The sequence below is a fragment of the Schistocerca cancellata genome, chromosome 5 (genome assembly GCF_023864275.1).
Source record: "Schistocerca cancellata isolate TAMUIC-IGC-003103 chromosome 5, iqSchCanc2.1, whole genome shotgun sequence".
NCBI lineage: Eukaryota > Metazoa > Arthropoda > Insecta > Orthoptera > Acrididae > Schistocerca > Schistocerca cancellata.
The window spans coordinates 359,404,575-359,417,963 of NC_064630.1; the positions used below are offsets into that span (position 1 = coordinate 359,404,575).

The 13,389-nt window shown below is 43.4% G+C and overlaps 1 pseudogene; it reads right to left on the bottom strand.

Moving 5' to 3' along the window:
• Window positions 1-2,118: 2,118 nt before the first annotated feature.
• On the bottom strand, window positions 2,119-2,236 carry LOC126189110 (5S ribosomal RNA; annotated as a pseudogene).
• Window positions 2,237-13,389: the final 11,153 nt, after the last annotated feature.

The following is a 13,389-nucleotide window of genomic DNA, read 5'->3' on the forward strand; positions in this document are numbered from 1 at the left end:
ATTGAGTTTTATGGGCACATTCTCAGAATGAACCCAAATAGACTTATAAAAAGAATGTTTGACTACTTCAGGAATAAAAAATCCAAACCAAATTGGTTTATCCAAACAGAGAAAGACTTAAGAGAACTACACATCACAGAAAAAATGCTCACAGACAGGACCGCAAAAACGATAAGCAAAGACAGAAAAGAGGGATTCCAGCTCCAAAATAGAAAGAAAAGAACGATTGTCATCTCTGATGAGGAAAGAAAAGCAAGATCAGAAAGAATGAAACAGTACTGGGCGAAAAGAAAGGCACAGAACACACAGAAGTGATTGATTCAACGTACCCCAAAGTTGGGTGAAACGAAGAAGAAGAAGAAGAACGTAAAATATAATAGGAATTTCCAACAAAGTGTGAGAGACTTAAATTCGGGTGAGTACGTAGATAAGAAGTTTGAAACATGTTCGTGAGTATCTGGTTCCCGGCCTCTTGCGTTGTGACCGAAAAGTTGCAGCCCTGAGCCCTGGCAACAGAGCTGTTGGCGGCAGACAGTGTACACGGCCAAGGTCAGCTCGAGCCGTCACTTGCTGCCCGCGCATGCGCCGTAGTCGCTCGGGGCAAGGCCGACCTTCCGCACGGGTGCACATAGGTTATGCCGCGCACGCAGCAAAGACGAATGCGGGAGTGTCCACACTGCTTTCCAGAGCTTCAGAAAGGCCCAGAGACAACACAAGTTCTGCCCACTGTGCGAAAGACAGCAGCGTCTCAGCACAGCACGGCAGGTTCATTCTTCCACACAAGCAACATACATGGGACGGACAAAAATTTGGAAACACCAGAAACACAACACATTAGCATGACTACGGTGTGGGAAACCCGTTGGCATTCTAAACAGGGTCCATTCGTCTCGGAGTGGGCCAAAACAAGTATACAAGTTGTGCATTGTTTTCAAGGGAATATTATACCATTCTTTCTGTTACATCTACCGCAAGCCAATGGCTCTGAGCACTATGGGACTCAACTGCTGAGGTCATTAGTCCCCTAGAACTTAGAACTAGTTAAACCTAACTAACCTAAGGACATCACAAACAGCCATGCCCGAGGCAGGATTCGAACCTGCGACCGTAGCGGTCTTGCGGTTCCAGACTGCAGCGCCTTTAACCGCACGGCCATTTCGGCCGGCTACCGCAAGCCACCCAACGGTGTGTGGTGGAGGGCACTTTACGTGCCACTCTTTTTTAAACTTGCAGTGAAGTTCTCTTTGCTTTGCAGTAGTTTCCTAACTTCGTTGTTGAACCACGGTGGGTTTTTCCCGTCCCTCACAGTTTTACTAGGCACGTACCTGTCTAAAACGCATTTTACGATTGCCTTGAACTTTTTCCATAAACATTCAACATTGTCAGCGTCGGAACAGAAATTTTCGTTTTGATCTGTTAGGTAGTCTGAAATCTGTCTTCTATTACTCTTGCTAAACAGATAAACCTTCCTCCCTTTTTTATATTCCTATTTACTTCCATATTCAGAGATGCTGCAACGGCCTTATGATCACTGATTCCCTGTTACACAGTAGCAATTTCAGGTAGCGATCACCCACCCTTTTCTGCAATGCAGACTGCAAAACTTCGGTAATATTAGATGATGTGATTTTAGTGGCCAGGTGAGATGCAACAACTCACCCTCGTGCTTCCAAGCCACCCCTGGGTGATGTGATGTGAACAGCGGCCCCATCGACTTGGCGCACACCACCATCATTGGGAAGCAATTACTGTCCCATAGGATGGACCTGATCATTTAAAACAGTCCCATAATTCTTGGCAGTGATGCGGCCTTGCAGAATACCGATGGTTGCCTGCCCACATCACCACAGAACTCTCGCCATGTTTCACTCTTGGGAAGTAAACTCCCTTGTCGTTCCACTCCTGTTAGTTGCCTTTCCTTGTTCTCCTGATAAGCACTTCGTCCTACCGGGACCATCTGACCGCCGTGTCATCCTCAGTGGAGGATGGGGATGGGAGGGGCGTGGGGTCAGTACACCGCCCTCCCGGTCGTTATGATGGTATTCTTGACCGAAGCCGCTATTAATCGGTCGAGTAGCTCCTCAATTGGCATCACGAGGCTGAGTGCACCCCGAAAAATGGCAACAGCGTATGGCGGCCCGGATGGTCACCCATCCAAGTGCCGACCACGCCCGACAGCGCTTAACTTCGGTGATCTCACGGGAACCGGTGTATCCACTGCGGCAAGACCGTTGCCTCTCTTGACAAGACCTTTAAAAATTAATAATACCTTTAAAAATGAATTCCTCTATTGTGGGAATGGGTTTGTGTTTTCTTTGAAGAAAACTCACCAATAAATAGTTAAATTGTAGAAAATTTGTCGTGATTGTATTTGAAAATTGATGAACAAAGTCAAAAAATGTATAATGTAACTCAGATGGAAAACAAAAATATGTGAATGATTTGAAAGAGAAATATTTTATTAATAAAGTAATGTGTAGTTCCTATATGTACTTGTACATGTAAATACGATTTGCCCCTTGGATGAAACTCTTTTAAAATAAAATTTGAGTCTGTTGATTATGAGGTATTGTTTTCAATTGCTAGAGCTGACATTCTCCACAATCGTTCTTGAGAAAGTGTGAAAACTAAGGTATGTCATTGACAACTAGAGTTTTGAAAAGTCCTTTCACCACTAGCTATCTACAGACACGGGTTAAGTCAGCAGTATTCGTAACATGAGCGGAAGTATTGGAAAAAAAGTCAGCAAAGCTGGTTTTTGCAATATAAAATAACTAGATCTGTGGAGAACTACCCGCAAGAAGAACGGGCGCTAAGAGCAAGACGTCATCGCTTAGTTACTTCCCATTGATGTCACGTTATCACCATCACTTAACACAGTCTCAAGAACCATGCATGCAGCTTTTAGTTTTCCATCATACCACGTCTGCAGATCATAAATAAGTTCAAATCTCTCTGCTAGTAAGCAGACAGCTGTATCGGTAGTAAGAGGGAAAATATTACATCAAAGAAACTGTCTGCTTTAAGTTCTTCAGTTATTTCGGCGTTAGACTCATAGGTAAATTGGTTTTTCACTTTCCTGGGAAGAACTTCCTTTTTATTTTCAAAGACGAAACGAGATCCATTCAAATTTGTTAGCGAGCAGCTTTTGCATCCTCTACCACGCTACTAAAAAGCTCTTCTGATCTCACCTTCTTAAAAAAAAAGTTGCCAACACTTTGTATTGGATCCACAGTACTCTGGATTTTTCCAACACCTCTTTGGAGAGCGTTGGTGACCTGATTGATTCTGTACATAACGTCATACCAGACTTCGGTGCAACAAATAAATTAGAATTCTTGTATCTCTCTTGCAAAACAAGTCGCAACCGCGGCATCATATAGGCGTGGTTTATCCTACAACAGATTAATGCCGTCCGTCGACATTCCTGGGCGTTTGGACTTCATGACGCGCTTCAACTTTTGCCAAGTGCCCTCGTACTGCTGCGCGTTAATTGTAGCGCCAAGGTTCAGGAAGTCAATAAGCATCGGGCAATTGCGGTCAAAGAAAAAGGTCATCATGACTTTTTCGGAACTGGCGCACGTGTTGTTTCGACTACGCTGCAGGAGCTCCGCTTGGAACCCCTTACACATCCTCCATAGTGTCCCGATCTCTCCCCATGCGATTTCCATATTTCTGGAATCCTGAAGAAAGACATTCGTGGTTGTCAATTTGCTTCGGTTGAAGAGGTGCCCGTCTAGGTGTAATCATAGTTCTATAGGCACCTGCGAACGTTTCTCCATGACGGCACTGAGATGAAGAGGTTGGAACAGGAGAGGAATTCGTAGCGTGACGCATCAAACCAGTCTGAAGACTGATGACTCTAAAGTAAATAAGTAAAATAAAATAAAATCTATACTCCTCAAGCTGCCTTATGGTGTATGTGGGACAAATGAATTAACAGTTATGGCGATTATTTTTTAAATAAACAGTTCATTTCGTTTTAATCATTTGCCTCGTTTTCTGCAATTTTGTCAAATATAAACATGGTTGGAGATCGTGACTTTTACGTGAATAAAGTTTCTGATGGTGTACAAGAACCAGCCACAAACTCGTTTTAGGTCACTTTATTCAAAAAGTACCGTTATCGATTTCCAGTATTTTACAGTTCATCATTAGACGGTTTTTTCATGTTTTCATCAAAACAAATTATGCATTTTTTCCCTGTGACTTGCCCTAGGACAAACAATAATTAACAGATACTAACGCGTAACCAAAATGGTTGCCATACACATCTGTGCAACTTACGTGAAACTTACATCTGGCACATATTTTTTCGCAGTTTTCTTGCAATGGAATACATTCTTAAGGATGTTTGTGTTTTCACAGTCACAAACGTTGCTTTGCATTGTAAACCAAAACGAATTTTCAATGTGCACCACACGTTTTGATTTACGACATACGAAGACAAATACACAGTTTACAAAGTACATGCGTGTCAAAAATGCTGCATTGCAGTGATATAAAGATATGGCATTTGAAACTTCCTGGCAGATTAAAACTGTGTGCCCGACCGAGACTCGAACCCGGGACCTTTGCCTTTCGCGGGCAAGTGCTCTACCAAATGAGCTACCGAAGCACGACTCACGCCCGGTACTCACAGCTTTACTTCTGCCAGTACCTCGTCTCCTACCTTCCAAACTTTACAGAAGCTCTCCTGCGAACCTTGCAGAACTAGCACTCCTGAAAGAAAGGATATTGCGGAGACATGGCTTAGCCAAAGCCTGGGGGATGTTTCCAGAAGAGCACTTGCCCGCGAAAGGCAAACGTCCCGAGTTCGAGTCTCGGTCGGGCACACAGTTTTAATCTGCCAGGAAGTTTCATATCAGCGCACACTCCGCTGCAGAGTGAAAATCTCATTCTGGAAACATCCCCCAGGCTTTGGCTAAGCCATGTCTCCGCAATATCCTTTCTTTCAGGAGTGCTAGTTCTGCAAGGTTCGCAGGAGAGCTTCTGTAAAGTTTGGAAGGTAGGAGACGAGGTACTGGCAGAAGTAAAGCTGTGAGTACCGGGCATGAGTCGTGCTTCGGTAGCTCAGTTGGTAGAGCACTTGCCCGCGAAAGGCAAAGGTCCCGAGTTCGAGTCTCGGTCGGGCACACAGTTTTAATCTGCCAGGAAGTTTCATATCAGCGCACACTCTGCTGCAGAGTGAAAATCTCATTCTGGAAACATCCCCTAGGCTTTGGCTAAGCCATGTCCCTGCTATATCCTTTCTTTCAGGAGTGCTAGTTCTGCAAGGTTCGCAGGACAGCTTCTGTAAAGTTTGGAAGGTAGGAGACGAGGTACTGGCAGAAGTAAAGCTGTGAGTACCGGGCGTGAATCGTGCTTCGGTAGCTCAGTTGGTAGAGCACTTGCCCGCGAAAGGCAAAGGTCCCGAGTTCGAGTCTCGGTCGGGCACACAGTTTTAATCTGCCAGGAAGTTTCATATCAGCGCACACTCCGCTGCAGAGTGAAAATCTCATTCTGGAAACATCCCCCAGGCTTTGGCTAAGCCATGTCTCCGCAATATCCTTTCTTTCAGGAGTGCTAGTTCTGCAAGGTTCGCAGGAGAGCTTCTGTAAATTTTGGAAGGTAGGAGACGAGGTACTGGCAGAAGTGAAGCTGTGAGTACTGGGCGTGAGTCGTGCTTCGGTAGCTCAGTTGGTAGAGCACTTGCCCGCGAAAGGCAAAGGTCCCGAGTTCGAGTCTCGGTCGGGCACACAGTTTTAATCTGCCAGGAAGTTTCATATCAGCGCACACTCCGCTGCAGAGTGAAAATCTCATTCTGGAAACATCCCCCAGGCTTTGGCTAAGCCATGTCTCCGCAATATCCTTTCTTTCAGGAGTGCTAGTTCTGCAAGGTTCGCAGGAGAGCTTCTGTAAAGTTTGGAAGGTAGGAGACGAGGTACTGGCAGAAGTAAAGCTGTGAGTACCGGGCGTGAGTCGTGCTTCGGTAGCTCATTTGGTAGAGCACTTGCCCGCGAAAGGCAAAGGTCCCGAGTTCGAGTCTCGGTCGGGCACACAGTTTTAATCTGCCAGGAAGTTTCATATCAGCGCACACTCCGCTGCAGAGTGAAAATCTCATTCTGGAAACATCCCCCAGGCTTTGGCTAAGCCATGTCTCCGCAATATCCTTTCTTTCAGGAGTGCTAGTTCTGCAAGGTTCGCAGGAGAGCTTCTGTAAAGTTTGGAAGGTAGGAGACGAGGTACTGGCAGAAGTAAAGCTGTGAGTACCGGGCGTGAGTCGTGCTTTGGTATCTCAGTTGGTAGAGCACTTGCCCGCGAAAGGCAAAGGTCCCGAGTTCGAGTCTCGGTCGGGCACACAGTTTTAATCTGCCAGGAAGTTTCATATCAGCGCACACTCCGCTGCAGAGTGAAAATCTCATTCTAGATATGGCATTTCTTGGGAAATAAGCTTGAATTACTGTTCTGTGAGATGGGGAAACGATAAATACATGGGACTTTGTGAATTACAGCACTACAAACTTATTTTATACAACGATAGAGGTACAAATTTGGGCAAGAAGTGTGAGAAATCTTCATGTGATGTCTGAAGATCGATGACGATAATACATTAAAATTTGTTAGTATTTAGTGCCACAGATAATATTGACTGTTGTAGGTACATAAAATATTGTAAGATTAGTTATTTGTTCTGCAGAGAGGTGTACACATTATTTATATTACACCACAGAAAGTACTTTCTGGAAGTTTTTCGGGGAACGAACGTTAGCCAATTCAGTCTGCTTGTTAAGGACAGTATCAGACGAAGTATTTTGTGTGTCTGTATTTCTGTTTCTTCTAACATATTCATAGTGGACCCTTTTTATGCTACATGTAATATTTTCATGTTGCTTTCAGTCTTCGTTACTGAATGATTTTCTTCTGCAATGTGGGAAACAAATGTAGATTTGTTCAAGTTTCCAAGCCTTAAGGCATCGAGGTGATCTTAGCACCTAATCTCAAAACTTCTACCTGTCTGACAAATGTAGATTTTTGGACATGTATCACTTTTTGCTGTTATTTTTTATTAGTAGAGAGGCTGAAATTAATATTCTTCCTTTTAACTAAGTTTGCAGTTTGGTGTGATATTGCGCCTATGTATGAGATAACAGTATATTTAGGTGGCTAATTTGTTTTGCATTGAATCCTATGTGAACTGCTGTTCTGTGGCTTTTGTTTTTATTTTGTTGTGGAGTTTGTCTATCATTGTAGGATCATAGCCACTATTATGAGCAACTGCTTTAATTAAACTGATTTCATTTTGTTGATCTGTGTGACTAGCAGATACTTTTTCCATTTGGTGTACCATTATTCTGAAATATGACATATTGTGTCGGCTGGGTTGACATGAAGAGTTGTTAATGCTGACACCTGTGGTGGTTAGTTTCCTGTAGATGCTAAACTGATGTTTATGATTAATGTTACGCCGGCCGAAGTGGCCGTGCGGTTAAAGGCGCTGCAGCCTCGAACCGCAAGACCGCTACGGTCGCAGGTTCGAATCCTGCCTCAGGCATGGATGTTTGTGATGTCCTTAGGTAAGTTAGGTTTAACTAGTTCTAAGTTCTAGGGGACTAATGACCTCAGCAGTTGAGTCCCATAGTGCTCAGAGCCATTTGAACAATTTTTTTGATTAATGTTACAGGTTTTAAGATCAAGAAAATTTATGCTTTCTTTTTGTTTCATTCTCAACTGTGAATTTAATACTTTTATACATTTTGCTGATGTCTGTTACCAGTGCATCAATTTTGCTGTTTGAACCACAAAAAGCAGGATTGTATCATCGACATATCTTCTGTAGTATGTTGTTTTGTTTGTGATTTGTTGATTAGTTGAGAAGTATTTGATGTAAATGTCAACTAATAACCCAGCTAAGCTACTTCACATTGCCAAACCATCATGTTGTTGGTAAAGCTCGTTGTTGAAACTAAAATAATTGTGCTCTAGGATGAGTGTGAGTATTTCTGTGAGTTCACAGGTCTCTGAAATCCTAATTTTCTTATACCTAAGCTCATTTTTGCTAATAAAGTCAGTATTCTCGTTAACAGGAATGTTTGTGTACAGATTGACTATGTTAAGTGATGAAAATTCAGCTATGGGTGGAATGTGGATGTTTTCAATCGAGGCTATAAGTTCATGTGTGTTATGTATGGTGTAGCTATTTTCAGAGGTATAATATTTAGCTCTCAGCTTACGGCTTACAAAATATACAGGGCTGTTTCTCAAGTTAGGGTAACTACCAGACGAATAGAACAGCTTTCTGTACGTATCTTTCCACATAGTTTTGGTGCTGAGGGATTCATTGTCGTACAACTGTGCGCTTCATATGTGTTCCATAAAAAGTTATAATTATTTAGAAGTTTACAGAGTTCAGTTTGGAATTTCATTGTGGGATTAGACTTTATTTCAGTAATGTTTTTGTTGTGGAAAAATTATAATGTTTTCTCTATGTATTCCTTTTCATGTAATATGACAATAGAGCTTCCCCTTCAGCATTTGCTATGAGGGCTTTACTTTCAGATTATCTGATGTTGATTTTTTCAAATTTTTTAGTTCAGTATTTCTATTGGTAGCATTTTTTAAATGTTTCATTATCCATTTATTTTACTTAAAAGCCAGTGTAATTTTCTCACAGGTGTCTAGTTTAGCTGTGTCACATGCAAGTTTTGTACAGGCTATCAGATTTAACACCACTGACGTCCAGTTAAGTGACAGTGAACTTACTCTATTAAATAACGGGTCTGAAATATCATCTTACAACAAAACTTGTTGTGATGTAAGTAGGCAAAACTTGTGGACTACATTCAGCACTAGAACATCTAAAAGGCAGCTACTGAACTGGCAGTGGATGCTGAAAATACCAAAATAATATCCAACAGATCACATGAGGCATTTCCTCAATTATAGATAAATTTAATCAAGAGAAACATTAACACACACGCGCACTCACACACACGCGCGCGTGCGAGCGCGCGCGCTCCACACACACACACACACACACACACAAAAACATATATATATAAAAATTAATATTAAGAAGAAGAAGAAGAAAAGAAAGAATGCTATGGCCACCCACACAGGTATTCGTAGACTCGAGGATTGCTGTGGCACGCATATACCAGTGTGGGTGATTTAGAGTGTGTAGCAACAACAGGTTTAGAAGTAGGTATAATTGTAATTAGTCGGCAAACACTCGAGTTATTCTGAGTGTGCTAGTAACATATCTAATAACATAACTTGAGGTAATTACTTTTACATCATTTTTTAAACAGATTCTTATTTTTTGAAATGTTCTGTTTTATTTCTACATTAATATTACCAATGGTTGCTATTATCATAATTTATTATTATACAAATGATATAAAACTTTGTATGTCACCAAGGTTATTGAATATATACGGCCTGTTTAGGCTTTGCAGATAATAGGTATAAAATTCGTGGCAATAAATTGTCCTCACCATCATTTCATCATCATCAACACAGAAATCGCCTAAATGGCGTCACCTAATATGAACTGCACCTTGTGGCGACCTGTCAAGAGCTGGAAGGGGAGGGGGATGGTACGGACTATTTTTAATATTTTGGAAGGAGAATGGCGATTTGCAAGCAGCCATAAAGAAGTTACAGCTATAATCCTGTTAAAAGCTGCTAATGCCGACTTTTAAATCATTTTTTGAGAGAAAAACATCTGTGTAGTATATTTTTTCCTTCCCCTGAGAGCTAGAGGGAGCGAGAGGTCACGGCGCCCCGTTGCCCCCCCCCCCCCCCCCCCACCGAGTGTGGGCATCCCTATAAGAGATCGCTATATTGCCAACAGCCTAATAATGTGGTCCTAGGAAGTTTGCTCTGTCGAAGCAAATTAAACTTATTTTTTCGTTTGAAGTGGATATAATTTCCCAAAACAGTTTACTGTATAGAGGTTTTGCTTGCCAAGAGCAAAGAATGCTTTAAATAGTTTGCCGTAGACTTCCCTCTTAAACAGTATTTGTACCGAACGGGTGACGTGCTGATGTAGCTCACCACAAGATACAGCCGTCTCAGCCCGTATGACTGTACACCTCCGAACCAGACAACTCTTTCGAAAAGCTGAATGCGCAGTTTTAAATACGATGGCTGACGGTAGACACAAAAAAATATTTATTGTCAACTAACCTTGTATCATGTTTTTTCTCATAACGCTGATGCGTATATGACTATAAACTACACTTCAGTAATGAAAAGTACACGGGTGTGCAAAACTCAAGGACGAAAATAGCTTTCGAACGATGTGTCACTTCCAAGCAACATAGCTCTATGTTACTTGGACCATACACAGAAAGAACTGATACAGTATAATACAAAAGGTAAGTACGAGGGTCACTCCAAAAGAAATGCACACTTTTTGTAAAAATACAGTTTTCATTATGCATATGGCAAAGTTTTACAGTGTGTGGATACATCCGTCACAGGATTCCTTCAAGATGGCTGCTACACTTGACGTTCATCAGAAGCAACGTGCTATCATAGAAATCCTGTGCTGTGAAACGAGACAGTGGGAAACATCCACAAGAGATTGAAAAAGGTTTATGGAGATGGTGCTGTCGATCGCAGTACAGTTAGTCGGTGGGCAAGCAGGTTACGTGATGAAAGCGGGCACGGCAGTACTGAGGATTGTCCTCGCAGCGGCAGGCCTCGTACTGCACACACTCCAGACAATGTGCAGAGAGTTAACGAATTGGTGACTGCTGTCAGACGCATCACAGTGAACGAACTGTCACGCTATGTTGGGATAGGGGAAGGAAGTGTTTGCAGAATACTGAAAGTGTTGACGTTAAAAAAAGGTTTGTGCCAGGTGGGTTCCCAGGATGTTGACAGTGGCTCAAAAAGAAACAAGAAAAACGGTATGCAGCGAACTTTTGGAACGGTACGAGAATACTGGAAATGAATTTCTTGGAAGAATTGTGACAGGTGATGAAACATGGCTCCGTCATTTTTCACCAGAGACGAAGAGGCAATCAATGGAGTGGCATCATGCAAATTCACCCAAGGAAAAAAAATTCAAAACCACACCTTCTGCTGGAAAAGTTATGGCTACGGTGTTTTTCGATTCTTAAGGACTCTTGCTTGTGGACATCATGCCAAGTGGAACCACCATAAATTCTGATGCATATGTGACGACACTGAAGAACCTTCAAGCTCGACAGAGTCGTGTTCGACCACATCGGCAAAAGCAGGATGTTTTGTTGTTGCACGACATTGCACGGCCACATGTCAGTCAAAAAACCATGGAAGCAATGACAAAACTCGGATGGACAACACTGGAACACCCGCCTTACGGTCCTGACCTGGCTCCATGTGACTATCATCTCTTTGGGAAACTGAAAGACTCTCTTCGTGGAACAAGGTTTGAAGATGATGACTCCCTTGTGCACGCTGCCAAACAGTGGCTCCAACAGGCTGGTCCAGAATTATACCGTGCGGGTATACAGGCGCTGGTTCCAAGATGGCGTAAGACAGTTGAGAGGGATGGAAATTATGTGGAGAAATAAAAATATTGTTCCTAAAGGATGTATCTACACACTGTAAAACTTTCAAACATGTAGAATAAAAGATGGATTTAAAAAAATATATTGTGCATTTCTTTTGGAGTGACCCTCGTAACATAAATACCTAACGGAAGGAACAGGAATGATACCTTCGTTGAAAGACAATAATTACACTAACGTCACGGCGATTTACGGTGGTCTCCTGGACATTGCAGAAGGCGGGACATGGTTCTTAATAGAGACTGTGATCAAGACAGACAGCAGTGCTTGCTCTGCGAAATGCTTCCGCGTTGGCCACAAGCCTGGTAAGGAGTTCTTACGTAGCACGTTCCATTCCTCCACTAGTGCGTCTCGCAATTGCTGGATGGTCGTTCGTGCATGTGGAGGTGCGCCAATACGTCTCCCCATCGTATCCCACCCGTGCTCGATGGTATTTAAATCGGAGGAAGGGGCAGGCCAGTCCATTCGCCGAAAATACTTTCGTCCCAAGAGTTCCCCCATCTGCGCTGTTCGATGCAGTATTGTAATCCATAAAAATGAAGCCAGGGCCGAATGGACCCCTGAAAAGACGCACACGGGAAAGGAGTTCAGTGTCACAATAACGTTGAACTGTCAGTGTACCGTGTTCAAAGATTTGAAGGTCAGTACGCCCATGCAACATTATTCCTCCCCACGACATAACACCTGGACCACCAAAACAATCATGTTCGACAATGTACTTTCCTGCATTACGTGTGACCTCTCGTCATATGAGGGTACGTCCAGAGTCCCTACGCACATTGAATGTGCTCTCATCCCGGAAGTTCACGAAATCTTACTCCTCGTTAGTCCTGTCGCTATGCTCTTGGAACCGTCGCAAACTGCCAGCCATGTGCGGTTGTCAACGAAACGCAAGTTCTGGTCGTCAGACACAGAGACTACCCCCATGCAGACGCCATGCCGCTGTGGAGCGCGATACTGCATGCCTTGAACTCCAGTTAAACGTGGTACCGATGGCGTCTGTTGTTTGACGTGGGTACTTTCTTGGCCGCTGCATATTGTAGCGGTTATCTGGTGCTGTAGTTGATGGTAGCCGACCACCCCCTCTCCTTTGGACAGCAGTGCCCGTGGTTCCCATTGTGCCGCTCCCACCGTTGTACAATTAATCACACCGGTTATTTCTTAGGCGAGCGTTATCTCTGGTCTCCGATAAGGAGAACAGCACAAGAATGGGTACAGTCTTTAAATGAATTTGTCACTGTAAGGTAAAGTTCCGTAGCCTGCGTGTATTCGCTATGAAACGCACGTAAACAGCAATTCCAGCCTTCGTCTCCAGCATGGGTGCATGAACCAGGCGCCTGCAACGGAGGCCCATATGCAGCTACGTTCGCTGTCGATGAGGAGGCGCTGTGGGTTGCCCCTTAGTTAATCTAGGCTGTCAATAGCGAAACAGTTGCACATCTATTCGCCTGTACACATTTCCGCAGCCGTCATTCACACCTGTCATCTACCGCCCGTTGTGCAGCATAGTCGCCTCAGTTCCGGTTCTGGATGGTGTCATTTTGCCATGCACGATATACAACCACGACGCCACGCGAACAGTTTACAAAATTAGGCGTTTCGGAAATGCTTGGCCCGAAACACAGTGATCATGCTCTTTAGGACGTCAGATAAATCCCTCCGCATTTGCATTACCACGACGACTGTACTGTTTTCCGCGTCCCCCACTACTGGCATGAATTATATATACTCCATTGCTAGTGCTGCCACCTGCGGTCTGTGAGCAGTTACTGCACATGGACGTCGAACATTGGCGGACGTCACAATATATGAATGGACCGTATATGTCCTTTGTCTAAGGAAACGG